Below are 21,930 nucleotides of genomic sequence, written 5' to 3' on the forward strand. Positions count from 1 at the left end.
CCTCCCACCCACAACCCTCCCCTTTCCCACTCCCTCTCCCCTTCCATTCACATCAAGATTCATTTTCGATTATCTTAATATACAGAAGATCAGCTTAGTATACCTTAAGTATTTCAACAGTTTGCTCCCACACAGAAACATAAAGTGAAAAATAATAGATGATTTTTTTTAAATGATGATGAAATCAGATCAGACCTATTGTCATGTTTAATCCCAGTGAGAGTCAAGTTGGGAATTGATAATTTCTTTCTTTCTTTTTTTTTTTTTTTTACAGAAGATCAGTTTAGTGTACATTAAGTAAAGATTTCAGTCGTTTGCACCCCCATAGAAACACAAAGTGAAATATACTGTTTGAGTACTCGTTATAGCATTAAGCCTCAGTGTACAGCACGTTAAGGACAGAGATCCTACATGAGGAGTAAGTGCACAGTGACTCCTGTTGTTGACTTTACCAATTGACACTCCTGTTTATGGCATCAGTAATCTCCCTATGCACCAGTTATGAGTTTCCAAGGCTATGGAAGCCCCTTGAGTTCTCCGACTCTTATCTTGTTTAGACACGGTCATAGTCAAAGTGGAGGTTCTCTCCTCCCTTCAGAGAAAGGCACCTCCCTCTTTGAAGACCTGTTCTTTCCACTGGGATCTCACTCACAGAGATCTTTTTGCCAGAGTGTCTTGGCTTTCCATGCCTGAAATACTCTCATGGGCTTTTCAGCCAGATCCGAGTGCCTTTAGGGCTGATTCTGAGGCCAGAGTGCTGTTTAGGACATCCGCCATTCTATGAGTCTGCTGAGTATCTCACTTCCCATGTTGGATCACTCTCCCCTTTATTTATTCTATCGGTTAGTGTTAGCAGATACTAGACTTGTTTATGTGCTCCCTTTGACTCTTAGTCCTTTCATTATGATCAATTGTGAACTGAAATTGATCACTTGGAGTAGTGAGATGGCATTGGCACATGCCACCTTGATGGGATTGAATTGGAATCCCCTGGTATGTTTCCAACTCTACCAATTGGGGCAAGTCAGCCCGAGCATGCCCCAAATTATACATCTCTTCCCTCTCTTATTCCCACTCTTATGTTTAACAGGGATCACATTTCAGTTAATTTTCAACACTTAAGAATAACTGTGTGATAATTACAAAATTAAACCAGTCATATTAAGTAGAACAGACAAAAAAAAATACTATGAGGGATAATGTATTAAGTTGTCCATTAGCAGTCAGGGCTATGCTGATCAAGTCACCATTTCTCAGTGTCCATTTCACTTCAGGAGGTTTCCTTTTTGGTGTTCAGTCAGTTGTCACCGATCAGGGAGAACATATGGTATTTGTCCCTTTGGGACTGGCTTACTTCACTCAGCATGATGTGTTCCAGATTCCTCCATTTTGTTGCAAATGACTGGATTTCGTTGTTTCTTACTGCGGTATAGTACTCTAAAGAAATTCAATATTCTTATCTCAGTAATCAGTAGAGCAAACAGATAAAAATTGGTATGGAAACAGTCTTAAAGACATCACAAACTAGTTGACTTAATACACATATGTAGAACACTGAAATCAATAACAGAACACACATGTTTTGAAAGCACTCAGAAAATATATATGGATGTAATTCTTTAGGTCATAAAGGAAGTTTTAATAAATTTAGAAGGATTTACTTAGTGCTTCAAGGAATACATGAGAGCTATAATTGAATGACAAAGATTTCTGGAAAATTTTCCATTGTTAACACAATAAACAATACTTTTAAATAACCTGTGAGTCAAAGAATAATGACTAAAAGACAACTTTTTATGTTATCTCCTACCAGCAACCCCAGGCTCTTGGGGAAGCTGTTTTTCCCTCAGGTGTGGGATGACATCCTCAGTTAGCTAAGAGATAGGGCGTGTGGCTGCCTGTGTCATTGTTTCTCAGGATAGTCAGGAGATGGCCACACAGTAATTACATGTGTGAGGGCATAGAGGAAGTGTTTGTTGACACAAAGAATGGAACACTGTATCCACATGGGTGTGGGTATAGTCCCAGGCAAGCTACATTTCTTGTCTTCATGAGAGTTTTTATCTGATGGTCAAAGTAGTACCCAAAGCAAGATTTGGGGAATTAAGATCCAAAATCTTGTTAAATTCTGAAATGTTCCATGTGTCATCTTTCTCATCTAACAGATTGGTGTTGTCATTTGGATTTAAATTTCATGATGGCAGAGAAGAAAAAGATGCTAGAGACCAGTTAGGACAATAATTTTTCAAAGATTTTTCTTTTTTGTACATAAGAAGACTAGGAGTGTTTATGTGACATCATCATAGTCCCTAGGGTATTAAACAGTGATTATAACTTTTTTTCCTATTCAGGTAAATATTAGAATACAAGTGACTGATGACAGTAACTCTGGTCTGAAATATTTTTAAGTAGCTAATTCAGAAAATTCAACTCAAATTTATAAAAATAACATGAATTTTAATACATTATTTTAAGTAGTCTTACAACATCAAAAGTGCAATTTTCTTTTCTGTGCTGTATTATAGATGGTGAATTTGAGCCCAAACATACAGGGTTAGTTTTTCACCAATTAATAGGAAAGATAGGATAAGAGAAAACATTTTCTTTCTTCTAGAATTATATGTGTTGGGTCCACTACACCAGTCCTCTTTCTTTCTAGGTTCTGTATCGATAATAATGATCATGATAATAATAAGATGATGTTGATGAGGATGAGGATGAGGATGAACTCCAGGGACTTTACCCATTATATCTTTGTAGGCCAGTACTTGTTATACTGTGGACACTTAATAATGTTTACTGAATGAATATACAATGATAACTCCTCATAGAGCTATGATTTTGACCTAGGTGAATACAGGATCTGGGACCTCGATCCAGGTCTCCCACATGGGTATCAGTTTCCAGGTACTAGAGCCATCACCTGCTGCCTCCAAAGGTCTGCATTGACAGAAAGCTGGAATTGGGAGCTTGGGCTGGGAATTGAACCCAAGCATTCTGATATGGGATGTGGGTGTCCCAAGCCATGTTGCAACCAATTCACCAAATAGCAGCCCACCATATTAGCTTTCTTAAAAAAATTTATTTATTTATTTATTTTTTGAAAGTCAGAGGTGCACAAAGAGAAAAGGACAGGCAGAGAGAGAAAGAGAAAGAGAAAGAGAAAGAGAAACAGAAACAGAAACAGAAACAGAAAGAGGGCTCCTATCTGCTGGGTCAATCCCAGTTGGCTACAATGGCTGGAGCTGCACTGATCTGACCCAGACCAGCTTTGGCTGGAATTTTGCTGTGAAGTCCTCTGTGTCATGTGGTCAGTGACATCATCAAAGGTTGTGCTGGCTGCACAACCTTAGTTTATGTTTGCCTTAGTTTATGTTGCCTTGGGGATTTAGGAGCCTAGTGTGCCAGGCAGGTCGGATTTGTGGCTATGACACAGTTACTGTAGCTCAGTTAACAGAAGCACACTGCAGAATCGGAAAGCACCTTCAGATTCAGACTCCTGGTGCCCTGCTTGTCCACCATTCATTTCATGTGATGCTGATGTTACTGGAGGGGTGGGGAGGGGTCACAGCCACCCAGCCGAGCATGGACTTGGCACTTAGCTTTTCAGACGAGGTGCTTCCCCGGAGGTTACTGTCACAAACACAGCACTGACCTGCGGTGTCAAGTGATCACGTGTGGGAGCAGGAGCAGGAGGAGGAAGGAGCCGGCGCTGGTCAGGGCAGCTTATTCTCGGTGTGTGTGAGCAGTGCCAATAAGCTGTCAAAAAAATTATGGTTTAAAACATACAGCCGGCTGGCATCATGGCTCACTAGGCTAATCCTCTGCCTGCAGTGCTGGCACACAGGGTTCTAGTCCTGATTGGGGCGCTGGTTCTGTCCCGGTTGCTCCTTTTCCAGTCCAGCTCCCTGTTGTGTCCCAGTAACGTAGTGAAGGATGGCCCAAGTCCTTGGGCCCTGCACCCATATGGGAGACCAGGAGGAAACACCTGGCTCCTGGCTTCAGATCTGCGCAGCGTGCCAGCCACAGCATGCCAGCTAAAGCAGCCACTTGGAGGGTGAACCAATGGAAAAGGAAGACCTCTCTCTCTGTCTCTCTCTCTCACTGTCTAAATCTGTCTGTCAAAATAAAAATACAGCCCACAGCCTTCAATTCACTTTCACCAAGACGCTCAAGAAGCTCAGAGGGAGCACAGTTGATTCTGTTTTGACAGGTCCTGATGTACGCTAAGCAGTAACCATCTCCGCCCTGTGCTGGGTTAATACAAGTTCACCTGAATTTGCAACATAAGTGGAAGCCTATGTGGGGCTGGAATGAGCTGATTTCCTCTCCTGCTCTGTCCGCTGGTGTTGCCTCTTCTCCCATTTCTCATCTCCTTTTTACCATTCCCCCTTCCTGTTTCCTTCTCTTTTTCTAAGCAACTTTCCAGCTTTCTCCTTTCAACTTTATCTATTGTATACTTAAGGAGGAAAAAGTATGGAGTCCCTAATGCGTGTTTTTGCTTTTCCAGCACTGCCTTACTTAATTTTCATGATGTTCTTAGGAAGAAGATGGGATTGTGTACATTTTACAGCTGGGAATACGAAGCTGTCAGTGATGAAGCGTGTGCCTAGAGTATTTCAGTTAGAACGAAGGTACTTCAATGAATTCCTAGAAAATGGAATTCAAAGATAACTTGATTTTGTTGCAAAAATGTTTGAATTCCACAATGTCGGTTTTTTTTAATAATAGACATTTTCATGAAGTTTTTTCAAGATCTCTCACATAGGTATCCATGTCAAAATTTTTTATACCAAAATCAATTTTTTCGGAGCAGGCGTTTGGTGCAACAGTTAGGTCACTTCCTGGGACACCCGCATCCTTTTTGGAGGGCTGGACATAGACCTTGCTGATTTTTTCAGAAGTCTACGCTTTTTCCGTCACATCCGTGACAATGAGCTCTGGCAGGACATCATGCTTTGGTGCCACTCCCAGACATGCATGTTCAGTTCCTCTGTGGAGGAGCTGGGGGGAACTGTGACCCAATACTCTGTTTTCTCATTAGCCCCAGTTTGTCTTAACCTGTAAGCAAGAGCACATGTTTAGGAAAGTAAGAGGACAGCTCTTACGGCAGATGGATTTCTGCTCCCACGCCTTCCGTGGGAAGGACTTGCCCTGCCAGAAGTCAGAGGCACAAGGCAGCACTGGTGTATCTCTGTGTTTGTGGTGCAGGTGGGTAAGTGGGAGAACCAGACCCTGAGCCCGAGGCCCACGGTGAGGCCCCGGTACAAGTCCTTCTCTGACTGTGAGCTGGATCACAACCACCTGAGCATCATCACCCTGGAGGAGGCCCCCTTCGTCATCGTGGAAGACATCAACCCGCTGACTGAGGCGTGTGTGTGGAACACGGTGCCGTGTCGGAAGTTCATCAAAATCAAGTGAGTGCCAGGGAGGCTGTGGTCTGGACATGCCCACGCCTGTCACATAGTGCAAGTCACTGATCACAACAGCATCTGTACTATAAAACGTAACACAGAACACACTGTTGTGATAGCTGTAGTGTTAGCAATGGGCCTATGTTTATGATTGCCTGGAGATGCACTAAGTTTACATCCGTTAAATTCTCACAGCCATATGAGGTGAGGGCGTTTGCCATTTACAGTTGATACAGTTGAATTATGGGCAGGTTGGAGAACACGGCTGAAGCCATCCAGAGGTATGGCTGACTCCAGCTGTGTTCTTAGCCATGGTGCTCAGTCATCCCCCAGCATCCTAAAAAGTCTCTCCTTAAAGTATTTCTTTCTTTCTTTCTTTCTTTTTTTGACAGGCATAGCGGACAGTGAGAGAGAGAGAGACAGAGAGAAAGGTCTTCCTTTGCCGTTGGTTCACCCTGCAATGGCTGCTACGGCCGGCACACTGCGGCCAGCACACCGCACTGATCCGAAGCCAGGATCCAGGTGCTTCTCCTGGTCTCCCATGTGGGTGCAGGGCCCAAGGACTTGGGCCATCCACCACTGCACTCCCGGGCCACAGCAGAGAGCTGGCCTGGAAGAGGGGCAACCGGGACAGAATCCGGCACCCCAACCGGGACTAGAACCCAGTGTGCCAGCACCGCAAGGCGGAGGATTAGCCTATTGAGCCACAGTGCCGGCCTTGTTACCACTCTTAATTATTAATAATTATCTATTTTCAGTTAACTATATGCTCATATGTTTAACCATATAATAAGTAGAGAACAGTATGGAGAAAAAAAACTGTAGAAAATCATCTATCACAGAATGTCAGTTTCCCTCCTACCCATTACCCTTTAGGTCTCTATCAGTTACCACAAATCAGGGTAATATATGGTATTTGTGTGGGGAGCAACTCGGACTAGACTAAGTTATTGGAATTAAGACTTATTCTATGCATCTGCTCTCCCACAATATGGCGCTGGGAGAGAAGAAAACAGCTTCTACACAGCTGCCTCCAGTTCAGCCAATAAACTGTAGGACTTGCTCCTGATTGGAGGAGAGCAGCGTACTCGGCGTGTGGGCAGCCGAGTTGGGATTGGCAGAGGAGGACTATAAAGGAGGAGAGAGACGGCATGCACCAGGAACATCTAAGGGGAACATCTAAGGGGAACATCTAAGGGGAACATCTGTGCAGCCCCCGAGAGAGCCGGCCGGCGGTGTGCTGCTCCCCTGCGGAAGTGGGGAAAGTGGCCAGGGGGAACCGCCCTTCCACGGAGGTGGAAGGGACAGTAGCCAACCCGGGAAGAACCAGCAGCAAACCCGGGGAGGGCCGAGCAGATGAAAGAACAGCGCAGGGTCCTGTGTCGTTCCTCCACGAAGAGGGGGAGCGACATAATGGTGCCGTGACTCGGATATGAAGCCTAGGCAGGGTTTAGCGTCGTTCCTCCATGAAGAGGGGGAGCGACAATTTGTCCTTTCAGAATGGCTTATTTCACTAAATATACTGGTTTCCAATTATATCCATTTTGTTGCTAAAGACAGCATCTCTGTAATCCCCAATGGGTTGTGTTACCTAGTGTATATAGGCCATGATTTCTTTATCCAGTCATCAGTTCATGGACATCAGGGTTGATTCCATGTCTTAGCTATTTTGAACTGAGCTGTACTAAACTTGGAGGTGCAAATAATCCTTTCAAATATGCTGATTTCATTTCCCAGGGGTAAATCACCTTGAGATGGATTGCTGAGTCATATAGTAGATTTATTTCCAGCTTTCTGAGGTATCTCTACTTGCTTCCACAATGGCTTCACCAGTTTATGTTCCCACCAACAGTGGATTACGTTCCCATAGTTGTCATATCCTCAGTAGCATTTATTGTTTGTTGATTTCTGTATGTGAGCCATTCTAACTGTTGTGCAGTGAAACCTCATTGTCATTTGGATTTGCAATTCTGTGATGGTTTGTGATCTTGAGCATTTTTTCAAGTGTCTGTTGGCCATATGAATGTCCTCACTTGAAAAAATGCATGTTCAAGTCCTTTTCCCATTTCTAAACTGGATTTTTTGTTTTGTGGTTGTTGAGTTCCTTGAACTCTTTATAGATTCTGGATATTAATCTTTTATCAGTTTCATAGTTTGCAAGTATTTTCTCCCATACTTTCAGTTGCCCTTTCACTTTGCTGAGTGTTTCTTTTGTAGCACAGAAGCTCCTCGGCTTGATGGAATCATATTTGTCTCTGCTTTTATTGCTTGTGCTTCTGGGATCTTTTTCCCTAGAAATCTTTGCCTATGCCAATACCTTTCGGTTTTCCCCAATGTTCTCTAGTAGTTTGATGAGATTGGGTTTTAGATTTTGTTCCTTGAAGTATTTTTAATTGTTTTTTGTATAAGGTGTAAGGCATGGGTCTTCTTTCATAGTTCTGCGTGTGTAGGTCCAGTTTTCCCAGGACCATTTTTTGAAGAGACTGTCCTTTGCACCTGGGATTGATCTTCAGCTCATTTGTCCAATAGAATTTGTTTGTAGATGTGTGCACAGATTTCTGGAGTTTCTTTTCTGTTCCATTGGTCTATATGTCAATTTTTTGCTTATACCATGCTGTTTTGATTGTAACTGCCCTGTTCTGTGTCTTGCAGTCTGTCGTTGCGATGCTTTGAGCTTTGTTTATGTATATGTTTTAAATTTGTATTTAACAAATATAAATTTCAAAAGTGCAACTTTTGGATTATAGAGGCTCTTCCCCCCATAACCTCCCTCCCACCCACAGCCATCCCATCTCCCACCCCCTCTCCCATCCCATTCTTCATCAAGATTCATTTCCAATTAGTTTTATATACAGAAGATCAACTTAATATATACTAAGTAAAGATATCAACAGTTTGCACCCACACAGAAACACAAAGTATAAAGTACTGTTTGAGTACTAGTTTTACCATTAATTCGCATAGTACAACACATGAAGTATAGTGCTCATTAAGAAATGCCACTCATTTACTTTTTTTCCCCCATTTTCTTTTTAATAGGTACAGTAGCATCTTAGGAACATCAGATTACTTGTTAGAACAAGGAAACTGTGTCTTCCAAAACCTGCCTTACAGACTGTCAGCCAGGCTATCTCCTGCACGTGGCCTTTATGAGAAGGAGACAGGCAAAAAAATGCAGCGTTCAGAACACAGTTGCATAGGGAAGCAATGCCTCTCTACATGTTTTCCTCCAACTTCTATTTCAGATCGTTGGGCAGAGAGAGTGCATATTCAGGGAGTTCTAAACCACTGCCCGAGCCCCCATCACAGACAGAGAGATGCAGTGGTAAAATGTACCAGTATATTACATCCTTAATCCCCACTTCCGGTGGAAACAAGGGTTACTTAGAGGACTTTTCTCATCACTCTGGTTAACGTGTTTATGGTTTGGATCAGAAGTGAGCAGAGGGCCTGTGGCATTATGGAAAGGACCTGAGTTGATGTAAGTCTGAATTGAGGTCAGTCCGTGGCTTGACCTGTTTCTAGGGGAGTTATATGGCATCTTTCATCCTTCTCTTCCTCTTCCTCAAAATGGAGATAATCGTGGTTTCTTCATCCGTTTGTTGTGAAGATAAATAAGTTCAGGTACTTGCGGTAGTACCTGGTACACCCAACGTTCTCTTTAAGTAGTCTTTGTCCTTATTAAAAATGTGGATGTGTGTGCAGGAAAGGGTGTGATAGTGGGCAGGAGCTGGGGGGAACTGTGGCCCGATACTCTGTTTTCTCTTTAGCGCCAGTTTGTCTTAACCTGTGGGCAAGTGCATGTGTTGAGGAAAGTAACAGGACAGCCCTTATGGCAGATGGATTTCTGCTCCTGTACCTTCCATGGGGAAGACTCACCCTGCTGGAAGTCATAGGCACAAAGCAGCAAAAAGCCTAAAATTGGGATTCCAGATGAAATAATCTTACTTTACTTTAAAAATATTTAAATGAACACTGACCACAAACAATGCGTAGTCTGGTGCTTTGGGGACCTGACTCTGTGCTGTCATCCAAGGCACTCTTTCTCCAGGTTGTCATTTTAATTTGTCATTCCTTGGGTATTAGATCACTGGATGGTTGAGTTTATTTCTTTAGTTATTTTGAAAGTTGAAGGTGGAGGGAGGAAAGAGAGAGAGAGGGAAGGAGTCTTCCATCTGCTGGTCTACTACCAAATTGGCTGCAGTGGGCAGAGCTGAGTATCTGAAGCCAGGAGCCAGGAGCCTCCCTGGGGTCTCTTCATGGGTGCAGAGGCACTAGGATTTGGGGCATTTTTTACTGCCTTCCCAGACCACAGCAGAGAACTGCATTGGAAGTGGAACAGCCAGGACTCGAACTGGCGTCATGGGATGCCAGCACTGCGGGTGGTAGCGGGTGGTAGCTTGACCCACTACCCCACAGTGCCGGCCCTTCCCGGAAGCCTTTCCCCCTGGGATCCAGCTGACTGCTAACACGCCTGGGAAAGCAAAGGGAGATGGCCCAAGGACTTAGGCCCCTGAACCCAGAATGGAGCACGAGATAAAAAGTCCCTGGGTTCTGCTTCGGCCTGTCCCAGTGCTGGCCTTTGTAGACACCTGAGGGTTGAACCCCCATATGGACTATCAGAGAGAGAACAGTGCTTGCGATGGCCCCTGCACTGCTTCTCTCCCCACGTGGCTTTGATGGCCAGCGCTGGGCCAGGCAGAAGCCAGGAGGCAGGAGCTCCATTCAGGACTCCGAGCAGCAGGGAGGCAGGATCCAGAGAACCTGGGCAATCAGCAGCTGCCTCTCTGGGTCAAAGTCTGGAGCAGCGGGACTAAAGTGGCCCTGGGGCTTCTGTCCCTGGATGCTGAAGTGCACAGATGCGTTCTGTAGTGCCATGGCAACGGCCACTGGGGCCTGCGCCTGCGTCCTGCACTTTGACCCGGAAGTGCACCCTCTGGCATGGCCGCGTCTGAGCTTGGCGCCTAGGTAGGAGTCAGCGCCTGCGTCTGCTGCTGCCCGAAAGACTGCACAAGCTATGAGGTGAGGAGCCATCCTCGACGCTGGTGGCCAAGCCTGAGGGAGACCCAGCAGCCCCAGGGTCAGGCCGGGATCAGGAAAGGCTGCGTGTCCGAGGCTGCCGAGCCATTTCCCAGGTGCGGTTCTCTTTTTCGGCCCCTTCCGGAAGCAACGGCTTTGGCAGGCCTCTATCCTGCCTGCAGACTGGGCCCCCTTGGAGGTGAGTGACCCGTGGCTGTTGCGGCTTCCCGCTGGGGTCTTGGGTGCCAGCGTGCATGTTGCTCTTGGTCCCAAAGGCGCGGGTGGAGTCGCGGTCATGCAGTGCGGACATTCTGGAAGGGTCCCCAGGGTGCGAGCAGCTGTGCGAGAGCAGAGGTGGCTCCATCTCCTGGAACTGCCCCATGTTCCTGTCTGTTTGCTTTTTGAGGGCCCAGCCACCCTGCTCTAGATCTCTGAGACTGTTGTCGGGAGGAAGGAGAGTGAAAGTGCGTGTCTGTGTCCTGGTCTAGGAGGACAGTTTCGGGTTCCTGGCATTGGGTGTGATGTTAGCGCTCTGTGGGTTTTTCATGAAAGAGCCTTGTCAGGCCGAGGTGTACCTTGCGTTCCTAATTTGATGATTTGTTTTTAATACTGCAAAAGTAATGAAGGTTTTGTGAAATAGGTTTTCTGTGTCTATCGGGATACTCTGTGGGTTTTTCCCATGTTTGTTCTGTTCTGGGATAAATTGCTTATGTATGGTAGCCGTCCTTGCATTCCCAGAGTAACTCTCAGTTGCACACAGTGTGCTAAGCTTTGTTTGTGCTCCCGGATGGCATTTGGTAATATTTTGTTGAGGCATGTGACACATTCATGACGGATATTTGTGTGCCATTTTCTTTGTGATGTGTGCTTGTTTTGGATGTTGAGATAATGCTGGTCTGATGGAATAAAATGGAAGTCTTTTCCTCTTCATCTCCTTTTTGGAAGGGTGTGCAAAGAACTGATTATAATTATCTTTTAAATGGGAGTTCTCACCAGTAGAGCCATTTGGTCCTGGACTTTTCTTCATGTTTTTTGTTTGTTTATTTTTGTTTCCCTGCTACTGCAGTCTCTTTTCAAAGTATAAGTGTATTTAGGGTTTCTTGTTTTACTGTATTCAGTTTTAGTGGTTTGTGTCTTTCTGACAATCAGTCCACACTGTATCAACATTGACCAAATCCTTGTGCCTTGGCTTTTCCATAGTGTTTTCTGATGATTATTTTGGTAAGGTAGGTAATAGTGTCTTCTCTGTCGTTTCTGTTGTGAAGTCACTTGAGTCTGTTCCCTTTTCTCCTTTGTTTCCTGCGGATAAACGTTTTGTCCATGTCACTGAGTGTTCAAGAATAGTATTTTGGTCTCACTGAATTTCTGTTGTGATATTTTCTATTCCATTGGATTTATTTCAATTTGTGTATTTTTCCTCCTTCCAGTTTCTTAAGATTTACTTTTCTGTTCTAGTGTTTGAAGGTAAAATTGGGTTTATTGATCTGGTATCTGTATTCCTTAATATATACATGTATAGCAATACAGTTTGTCATGTGAAACAAGTCCTGTCAACATGGAAAACTGTATGGATGTACACAGTACTGGTAACATATTGAAGGAAACGAATCATTATGTAGGCAGAGGTTTTCACAGGCCTATGCTCATTGCAGCAGGATGCAGAATAGCCAGGCTGTGCTGTCTGTACATGCATGTATGGTGTACATAGCCCATAATGTCATTATTCAGTCTTCAGGTGATGTGCATTTTGGTTGCTTGCCTATCTTTGCTCTTATAATTAGCTGTAGTAAATATGAGGGCAGAGATCACTGTTTGTATGTTGATTTCATTTCCCTTTTGTATATTCCCTTGGCTGGAGTGGCTGGCTCATATGGTACATCTATCTTCAGATTTCTGAGGTATCTCCATACTGTCTTCCACAGTGGCTATAGCAGTTTACATTCCTACCAGCAGTGGATTAGGGTGTCTTTCCCCCACTTCCTGAAGGCCATTGTAGTATTGATTTGCATTTCCCTGATGGCTAGTGATCCTGAGCATTTTTGTATGTGTTTGTTGGCCATTTAGATTTCCTTTCTTGAAATATGCCTGTTGAAGTCCCTTGCTTATTTCTTGGTGGGTGGTTTGTTTTGCTGTTGTTGAGTCTCTTGAAAGTTTCTGGTACTTAATCCATTATCAGTTGCATAGTTTGAAGATAATTCTGCCCATTCTGTTATTTGCTTTTTCATTTTGCTGACTGTTTCTTTTGTAGTGCAGAAGCATCTCAATTTTTTTGTTTTCTTCTATTCTTTTGTTTAATCTTTTGTGATTCTCAGATATTGGACCTCCTTGGTTAAATTTATTACAAGGTCCTTTATTTTCTTGGTAGCTACTTGAACAGGTTTGGTCATAGAGGTTCTTTCTCAGCCATGACATTGTTGGTGTATACAAAGGCTGTTGATTTTCTATCCTGCCACATTACCAAACTCTACTATGAGTTTCGAGAGTCTCTTAGTGGAATCTTTTGGATCTCCTATATATATAGAATCATGTCATCTGCACATAGGGATAGTTGAACTTTCTCCATCCCCATTTGTATCTAACATTGAGAAATGAGAGAAAAAGTACCAACAGGATAACATGCACGTAGAAAATGTCAACAGTGACCTCAGATGCTACCTTTATATTCTATCTTGCTTCGTGGAACACAGGATTTGTCCTATTTCAAACACGATCCATACTTTAAATGCAAGGCTAGTTATGGAGATTGGAGATTGGGAAGCAGACCTGTGTTCCGTGGAGAACCGTGTAGATCGTTGGTGTTTCAAGTCCTTGTGCGAATGGGTATGTAAGTGTCTGAATAAATAAATTCCAAAGATTTCCTCATGTATATTTCAGAAATAATACCACACAGAATGTTTGTAAGGAAGAAGAGAATGAATGGGTACCAAAACCTTTTCTAAGACCCAGTTAAACTCTTTTTCAAATTCTTTGTTAGTAGGGCATGTAGTGCATATAGTATCAAATTCTAGATAAACTCTACTAGTTGGCCTTGATGTAGTATTTTATTTAGAGCTATGTTTTCCTTTTTTAAAAGAATTTTGCTTTTTTTAAGGTATTTTTTACTTGAAATTAGGAGTTAGAGAGAGAGACAGAGAGAGAGAGAGAGAGAGAGAGAGAGAGAGAGAGAGATAGTTGTCCTCCATGTGCTGGTCCACTCCCTAATTGGCTACAATGGATAGAGTTGAGGGGATCCAGAGCCAGGAGCCAGGGGCCAGGAGAATCGCTGGGGTCTCCTGCATGGGTACAGAGGCACAAGGACTTCTACTGCATTCCCAGACCACAGCAGAGAGCTGCATTGGAACTGGAGCAGCTGGGACTCAAACCAGCGCCCATATGGGATGCCGGCACTGTGGTCAGTGGCTTCACCTGACCCCTCAGTGCCTGCCTCTCCTAGAGGCCCTTCCCTGTGGGATCCAGCTGTCTGCTAAGCAGCTTGGGAAAGCAGAGGGAGAAGGCCCAAGGACTTAGGCCCCTGAACCCAGAATGGAGCACCAGATAAAATGTCCCTGGCTTCTGCTTTGGTCTGTCCCAGTGCCAGCCTTTGTAGTCATCTGTGGAGTGAACCCCTATATGGATGATCACTAAGAGAGAGAAATATTGTTCGCGATGGCCCCTGCACTGCTTCTCTCCCCACATGGCTTTGATGGCCAGGGCTGGGCCAGGCAGAATCCAGGAGGCAGGAGCTCCATTCAGGACTCCCACAAGGCCTGGAGGTAGGGTCCAGACTACCTGGGTCATCAGCCACAGCCCCCCTGGGTCACAGTCTGGAGCAGAGGGACTGGAAGTGGCCCTGCTGCGTCAGACCCTGGATGCAGCAGCATGCCAATGTGTCCCCTGGTGCCATGGCAGCCGCCCATGGGGATTGCGCCTGCGCCCAGCACTGTTCCTTGGAAGTGCGTGCACATGCGTGGCCCCTTTTGGCCCGATGTGCTCAGGTGGGAGTCCGCAGTGCGTTGGCACAACCCGAGAGCCTTTTGAAGCAATGAAGAGCCGTCCTCGACCCTGCTGGCGGAGCATGAGGGAGACCCAGCAGCCCCAGGGTCAGGCCTGGATCTGGAGAGGCCAGACCCGAGGCGGCCACATCAGTTACCTTGGGCTTCTGGAAATTACTAGGCTCGGTTCTCTTCTTTGGCTCCTTCCAGAAGAGAATGCCTCTTACTTAGTTCCTGTTCCAGAAGAACAGAAATGCTCTTTCTGTGTTGAGTTTGGCGTGTTGGCCTTTCTGTCATGGTGTGGGTGGGGGCTGGGGTGTGCATGCAAGGGGGTTATGGGGATAGTAGGAAGAGGAAGAGTGTCAAGGGAGAGGTGGGAACAGAGAGGAATGGGAGAGAATGAAAAGGTGGCATGAATGTGGGGAGGCGTGAAACGAAGCTAAGAAAGGCGTGTTGCAGAAAGGAAAGGGAGGGGGAGTGTGGCAGGAGTCCTAGAGGGTGTGGTGGGTGGTTGGGAGAGGAAGAACTTTTCCCATGGTCCTGGTACTGTTTTGGGGGTTTCCTGTGCCTGGCCAGATGTAGCCTTGGCCACATCCATGAGAAGAGGCCTTGACTCACGGCCTCTGCTGTGGGTTGTGCAGCAGTGTAAGGTATATGTGCAGGGGCACAGGGGCACGGGGCACTTGAATTAACTGGTACATAATCCAGTGAATTTTCACAGACTACACACACGGAGGAGAAAGCAGAAGCTTAGAGAAACACCAAGAATCCCTCTGTGCTCTGTTCCAGCCTGTCCAAGGTTCTGACACCTCATAGTAAGTACTAGATATTTTTTACTTTTTAAAGATTGGTTTGCAAGGCAGAGTTATAGATGAGGCAGTGCAGGAGAGATCTTCAATGTATGGGTCCCTACCCCAGGTGGCTACAGTGTCCCGGGGGTGGGCCAGGACAGACCAGAATCCAGGTACTTTATCCAGTATTCCAGTGTGGGTTTGGATGCCTAAGCCCTTGGGCTGCTTCCTCTGCTTTCCTTAGGGGTATGAGCAGAAAGCTGGATTACAAGAGGGAACAGCCTAGGTATTTGGGGCAGCAGGTTGGCTGAGCCATGGCATAGTGGATGAAGCCGCCGCCTGCAGTACCAACATCCCATATGGGAGTTGGTTCGAGTCTCAGGAGTTCCACTTCTGTCCCAGCTCTGCTGTGGCTTGGCCAAGTAGTAGAAGAGGGCCCAAGTCCTTGGGCCACAGCACCTGTGTGGGAGTCCTGGAGGAAGCTCCTGGCTCTTGGCTTCAAATCTGCTTAGCTCCGGCTGTTGCGTCCATCTCCTATTTTTATCCTTGTATCTCAAGAGCAGTATCTTTCGTGTGTTTCACAATATATACTAAGCTTAATAAAATGAAAAGGTTTGAAGATTTTTCTGCAGCGGCCTTTGCTGCAGCCTCTCCAGTGGGCAGAGCACCAAACATGGCTCTGTATTTCCAAGTTTCAACTTGGCAAGAAACAAGTTGTGAGCTTTAGGACTGAAGAAGCGAATTGTGCAGTGAACACTCTTTACTTTGTACTGTGAAGTTTATGGGTCAGTTTCTCTGGGATTGTGCTAATAAAGTAACTCCCATGAAAGCTGAGGGTGTTGATCCTAAAGGCTGAAGTTAGGGGATTACTCAGACTTTGAATTTCAGCTTTTTATTGTGTATCAAGTGATCCAGTGCTTGTCATTGAAGAAGAATGCATGAATCTCTTTGACGTTGAGGTTGGCTCTGCCTCATAGCAGTGACTCTTAACCATTTAGTGCACTTAAAAGTCAACTGGGGAGCTTGTTAAAGCGCTGACTCTGGGCCCCACTCCAGAGTCTGTGAAAGGGACAGGAATAAGCATAGCCACTGGGCTCCACACCATACAGGTACAGCTATGGCTTTAAAGCTGTTTCACTGACCTCATATGTGAGATTGTTAAATTAACAACAGGAGTCACTGTGTTCTAACTCCCTATGCAGGATCTCTGTCCTCAATGAGTTGCATTATGAGAGTTAACTGTAAAACTAGTTCTCTTTTTTTTATTTTTATTTTTTTGACAGGCAGAGTGGACAGTGAGAGAGACAGAGAGAAAGGTCTTCCTTTGCCGTTGGTTCACCCTCCAATGGCCACTGCAACCAGCGTGCTGTGGCCGGCGCACCGTGCTGATCCGAAGGCAGGATCCAGGTGCTTATCCTGGTCTCCCATGGGGTGCAGGGCCCAAGGACTTGGGCCATCCTCCACTGCACTCCCTGACCACAGCAGACAGCTGGCCTGGAAAAGGGGCAACCTGGACAGAATCCGGTGCCCCGACCGGGACTAGAACCTGGTGTGCCAGTGCCGCAAGGCGGAGGATTAGCCTAGTGAGCCACGGCGCCGGCCGAAAAACTAGTTCTCAAACTGTGTGTGTGTGTATGTGTGTGTGAGCACGTGTGTGTGCAACTTGCTGAAATCTTTACTTAATATATAATTTGTCTTCTGTGTATAATGTTAATTGAAAATGAATTTTAATGGAGAATGGGACTGGGAAGGGGAGAGGGAGGAAGAAGCGGTGTGGGAGTGTAGGTGAGAGGATGGGTATGGTGGGAAGATTCACTGTATTCCTCAGGTTTTATTTATAAAATTTATATTAAAAGTAAATAAATAGAAAGGACGAAAAAAAAAGCTGATTTTCAGCAGTGGGTCTCTTGACATTTGGGTAATTCATAGCCGTGGGGAGTTGTTTTATGCATTAAAGACTTTAGCATCCTCTCTGGTGTTTATACACTAAGTGTTGGTTGTACCTCACCCCCAAGTTGTGACAGGTAAATTCTCCAGCCTCTGCTTGGTGGGACCCATTCCTGTAGATTCTGGCTGGCTGGTAGACAAGTATCATGCACTGAGTTTTGAGTTGGTAAATGGTAAGGTCAGTTTTAGAGTTTGTTGAGTTGAATTGGTTGGTGAGGTACAATGAATGTCCAGTTATTTTGATATGGGAATGATTAGGGCTAGATATAGGATTTGGGAGCCATCATCATCTCTAGTTTAACTCTAAAAATGGCTAAAATATCCAAGAAAATGATAAACTGAGAGAGAAACAGTGGCTGTAACACAGAACCCGGGAGGAGTGCTAATGGAGTGGGAGGTGAGTGAAGGAAGAGGCTTCCATAAGAAGTCATCAGGGATGTAAGAGAAGGGCAAGAAGCAGAGATGTTTTGGAAAGTGATGGAAGCAAGTATGGCCAGGATAAGGAAGGTGACACTCAGCAGGATAAATGCTTCAGAACTATAAATCCCAAAAAGACTGATTGGACCTAGCTGCTGAGAGATCATCTTGACTGTAGAGACCTGTACTGTATAAGATGTGGCCACTGAGCACTAGAGGTGTGGCTGGACCATGCTGCAATTTGCTATAAGCATAAAGTTCACACCTCCAAAGAGTTTCCCTCATGACTCATTTCAGTCTCCTCCAGTGATTGAGACTACAGCCTGGAGGTGAGAGTTAGGGGCGGTCTCAGCATCCTAACCACTGCCATGTCTTCCATGTTGGAGAAGTTCTCCTACATCCTCGAGGACAAGGTTAGCTGCTACGGGCAGACCGAGAAGCCAGAGGCCCCACTGCATACTCTTTGCCAGTAAGAGAGAGCTCTTTGCTTATCTCCTAAAGTGAGATTGCAGTTTAGTGGTCGCTTGTTTAGATGTTTGTTGATGAAAATATGCACTGAAAATAGATAATGTGATGTGTGTGCATTTGGGATTTCTGTTGTATTTAATTTCACTCTGCTTTCCTCTCCCTTTATCTCAAATCCTTTTGCTTTTAAGATAATTAATTTTATGCTTTATTCCTAACGTGTATTCAAGAAACTCACAAATGGTATAGAGAGTCTCTCTCTCTCTCTCTCTCTCCCTCTCCCTCTCCCTCTCCCTCTCCCTCTCTCCCTCCCTCCCTCCCTCTCTTTCTCTCTCTCTCTCTCTCTGTATCTCAGGGATATCTAGGTTCCTTATAATGTACAGATCACATTCTTCAATATAGAAGAAACCTGATTTATTTATCCAATCCACGTAATGATTGCAGTTTCGTTTTGTGAGATTTTCCCCCTTAGAAGTGTTGATCTGCAGTGATAATGATCCAGCTTGACTATGCACATGTGATTCCTTCTAAGAAGTGGGGGTTTGGGGTCATAAGTCATGCAAGTTTTAAAATTTAAATATCTATGACCCAGTTTTGGTGCAGAATAACTGCCAATTTGCATTCACACCCACAGGTTGTTAAATCCCCCAGTTTCCCAAGTCCTCAGCCACTTGTGACTGTTGGGGAAAAACTGCCCATACTGGTGCTTCTGGCCCATACTGGTGCTTCTGGTCTCAGACTTAGTATTTCTTGCCTCCTTATACACTAAGTATTTTTATGGGCCATGGGACGTCTTGGCAACCATCACACTTAGAGCTGAATTGTATTCCATCAAATGGACAGCTCCTAATTTATTTGACTGCTACCAACTTGGTGGATGTAGAGTCAATTTGATGTTTCTGAGAAGTCTCATTGTTCTTGTGGCCCATCACTGGCTCAGCTGTTGAGATTTAGAGTTATCACTGCAGACTCATTTGGCATATTTTTGTCTGATGCTCACTGATTCAATCCATACTTCATTCCTCGGATAATGAGCATTGTAGCACTGTGATTGAGGGACTGGGCTCTGGATTTAGCCTGTCTGGTTTCAAATATGGTGTCTTCTGCTTTCTCTGTGCCTTGAATGATCAATTTACCTTTCTGGGCCTGAGGTGTTCATTGTGAAATTATAACAGCCCCCACTCTCTCAGTGATCATTCCCCAACTTTGGCACACATCATTATTTTGGGGAGAGCTTGTTACATCAGAGACTGGGCTCCGCATGTTGGCATGTCTCAAGTAGCAACAGTACAAGCATTTGTGATTCTAGCATTTTCCTGGGTGATGCTGACCTTGCTTCCTGAGGATTTTGTTTTGAGAAGCTATTGTGAGTATTAATTGAGGTGACGCATGAACAATGCTGCTTAGCACCATGCTTGTGTTGCCCTCGGTAATTAGGTAATAACTTTTGAGCAATGCATGAAGTTTCTGGCCATCGTTAATGACAGTCAGCAGATCATGTGAGTTTATGGCAGGAGAGTACAGGGTCGCTCTAAAATATCAACCTCTAGCATAGAGGTCAAGTTCCTCTCTGTCCTGGGGCTTGAGCGGTGTGTGTGTGTGTGTGTGTGTGTGTGTGTGTGGTAGGCAGTATACTTCTTTACAATTAACACAGACCTGAGAAAGGAACTATTCAATTGGGAAGTCATGGTCCTGTGACAACTTCCCTTCCTCTCTTCTTCACCTCAATAATCCTGTTTCTGCATCACCCTTTTTAGCATTTTAAGTAATTGTCCAAATGCCAGGAAAAACCTCAGGTAAATCCATGTGAGACACGCGATCCTCTTAGAGAGTGTGATTGCTGCCAGCGCAGAGACAAGAGCTGGGCTAATGAATTCGTTCTTCCTTTTATGAGGGGTGCCCTGCAGGTGGAATACTCAGAAATGTGAAATCTTGATGGAAATGTAACTCAATTGTAGGGCAGTTGAAATACATACAGGAGAAGAAATTTGGGTGGGAGAATTGGCAAATATTCTGTTCCCTTTCCAGTGGCCACCCTGGATTCCATTCTTGAAAATCCTGACGTTGTAAAATTCTGTTGTGCCATTTCCAGAAGTTAAGCCTTTAAATGCAGCAAGTTTGTAACGGTGATTTCAGTCCCCAGAGAAACACACATCAAGGGCAATTTAAGTTGTCATCCACTTCCTGGAGTTTAGCCAGGCATCTCTGCACCATGGAGGATCCAGGGTACTCACACAGGGTGTAAGGTTGGGAAAGGGCACTGGAATCTTTGTTAAACCCCTCAACCCCAACAAGCCCAATGTTCCCACACTCACCCCAGGAGGGTGTGGGCCACGTGCCGTTGGCCATAGCTAGAGCAAGCCCAAAGAAGCCCATCGAGAACAACGCTTGTAGATGTCTCTGGGTTTCCACCCTCCACCATCCCTCCTTGCATGCGCAGTCCTGATGCATGTCCCTGGCATGTTCAGATGAGTTAGGGAATAACTTCAGTCCTTGGAGACCATACACTGACATGAAGATGGGGGAAGCATGTCTAGGGACACAGTCAAGTAACAAGAATTCTTCTGTTCAATATTGAGCAAAAAAAAAAAAAAAACAAACCAGGAGTGCAGAATCTGATAAAATGCCCACCCCAGCACTCACCGTGGAGAAGGAAGACTGACATGCCACATTGGTTTCAACATTTTAAAGGCAGTAAAACATTAATGATAATGTAGAAGTCCTGCTCAGACCCCAGTCCCAGCTTCCTCCCCTGGTCCCTGGAGGGAACACGCTGGGAGGCATTTGCTGTTCATGCAGATTAATGGACATGTTTTGTACTTAAAGTTTCAGCATGTGCGGATCTCTAACAAGTTTGTGGAGATTGTGCAGGATCTTGAAGCATTTTTAAATATTTTGTTTATTTGAGAGAGAGGGAGATATAAAACCCACTGCACCATAGTGTGCACAATAGCAGGAAGCTGGATTGAGAAGATGGAACTGGGAGCTGAACCCAGACACTTTGGTGTGGGACATGTGCTTCCCAACTGGCATCTTAACTTCCAAATCAAATGCCTGCTCCTGCAAGCTATTTTAATTCCATTTCTCATGAACCTTTTGAAGTACCCTCGTGTGCAGCCACATACCCAATACATAGTATTTTTTTTTTTAATTTGAAAGGCAGAGTTACTGAGAGGGAGGCAGGGATATACACACTTCTCCCATGCTCTGATTGGGTCATCTCATAGAATATGGCATACTTGTACTTGTGTACTGGCCAGGTGTCTAGCAGAGGGCACTTATGCACCTTGAGCCCCAGCGCTCTGTTACAGAGTAAGGTGCTGCAGGTTGCTCCACAGCTTCCTGAAGGAGGGTGGTCTCGGCCTCTCAACCATACTTTCCCCAGCACTTTGTATTCTCATTTGCGGGCTTCTCCTGATGTTTAATTTCATCTGATTTTTTAAATAGCAACTGGAGACTCTTTCTCCTTAAGGGTTTGGGGATGGATAGAGTAAAATAGAGTACAACATGTCGCTCCCCCTCTTCATGGAGGAACGACGCTAAACCCTGCCTAGGCTTCATATCTGAGTCACGGCACCATTATGTCGCTCCCCCTCTTCGTGGAGGAATGACACAGGACCCTGCGCTGTTCTTTTGTGTGCTCGGCCCTCCGCGGGTTTGCTGCTAGTTCTTCCCGGGTTGGCTACTGTCCCTTCCACCTCCGTGGAAGGGCGGTTCCCCCTGCCACTTTTCCCCACTTCCGCGGGGGAGCGGCACACTGCCGGCCGGCTCTCTTGGGAGCTGCACAGGTGTTCCTTCAGATAGATGTTCCCCTTAGATGTTCCTGGTGCATGTTGTCTCTCTCCTCCTTTATAGTCCTCTTCCACCAATCCCAACTCTGCTACCCACATGCCGAGTACGCTGCTC

General features: G+C 45.2%; 1 protein-coding gene across 5 annotated transcripts in view; it reads left to right on the forward strand.

Moving 5' to 3' along the window:
- The first annotated feature begins 15,129 nt into the window (after nucleotides 1–15,129).
- The window catches only part of LOC149120375 (uncharacterized), a 114,930-nt gene continuing 108,129 nt past the window's right edge, over nucleotides 15,130–21,930 (forward strand). For all 5 annotated transcript variants that reach the window (XM_089322000.1, XM_089322002.1, XM_089322005.1 and 2 more), the window contains exon 1: nucleotides 15,130–15,219. The gene's annotated coding sequence lies outside the window, so the exon portion shown is untranslated. The remainder of the gene's footprint in view (nucleotides 15,220–21,930) is intronic.

Source organism: Oryctolagus cuniculus, chromosome 19 (genome assembly GCF_051225735.1).
Source record: "Oryctolagus cuniculus isolate XC-2025 breed Fujian yellow rabbit chromosome 19, ASM5122573v1, whole genome shotgun sequence".
NCBI classification, from domain to species: domain Eukaryota; kingdom Metazoa; phylum Chordata; class Mammalia; order Lagomorpha; family Leporidae; genus Oryctolagus; species Oryctolagus cuniculus.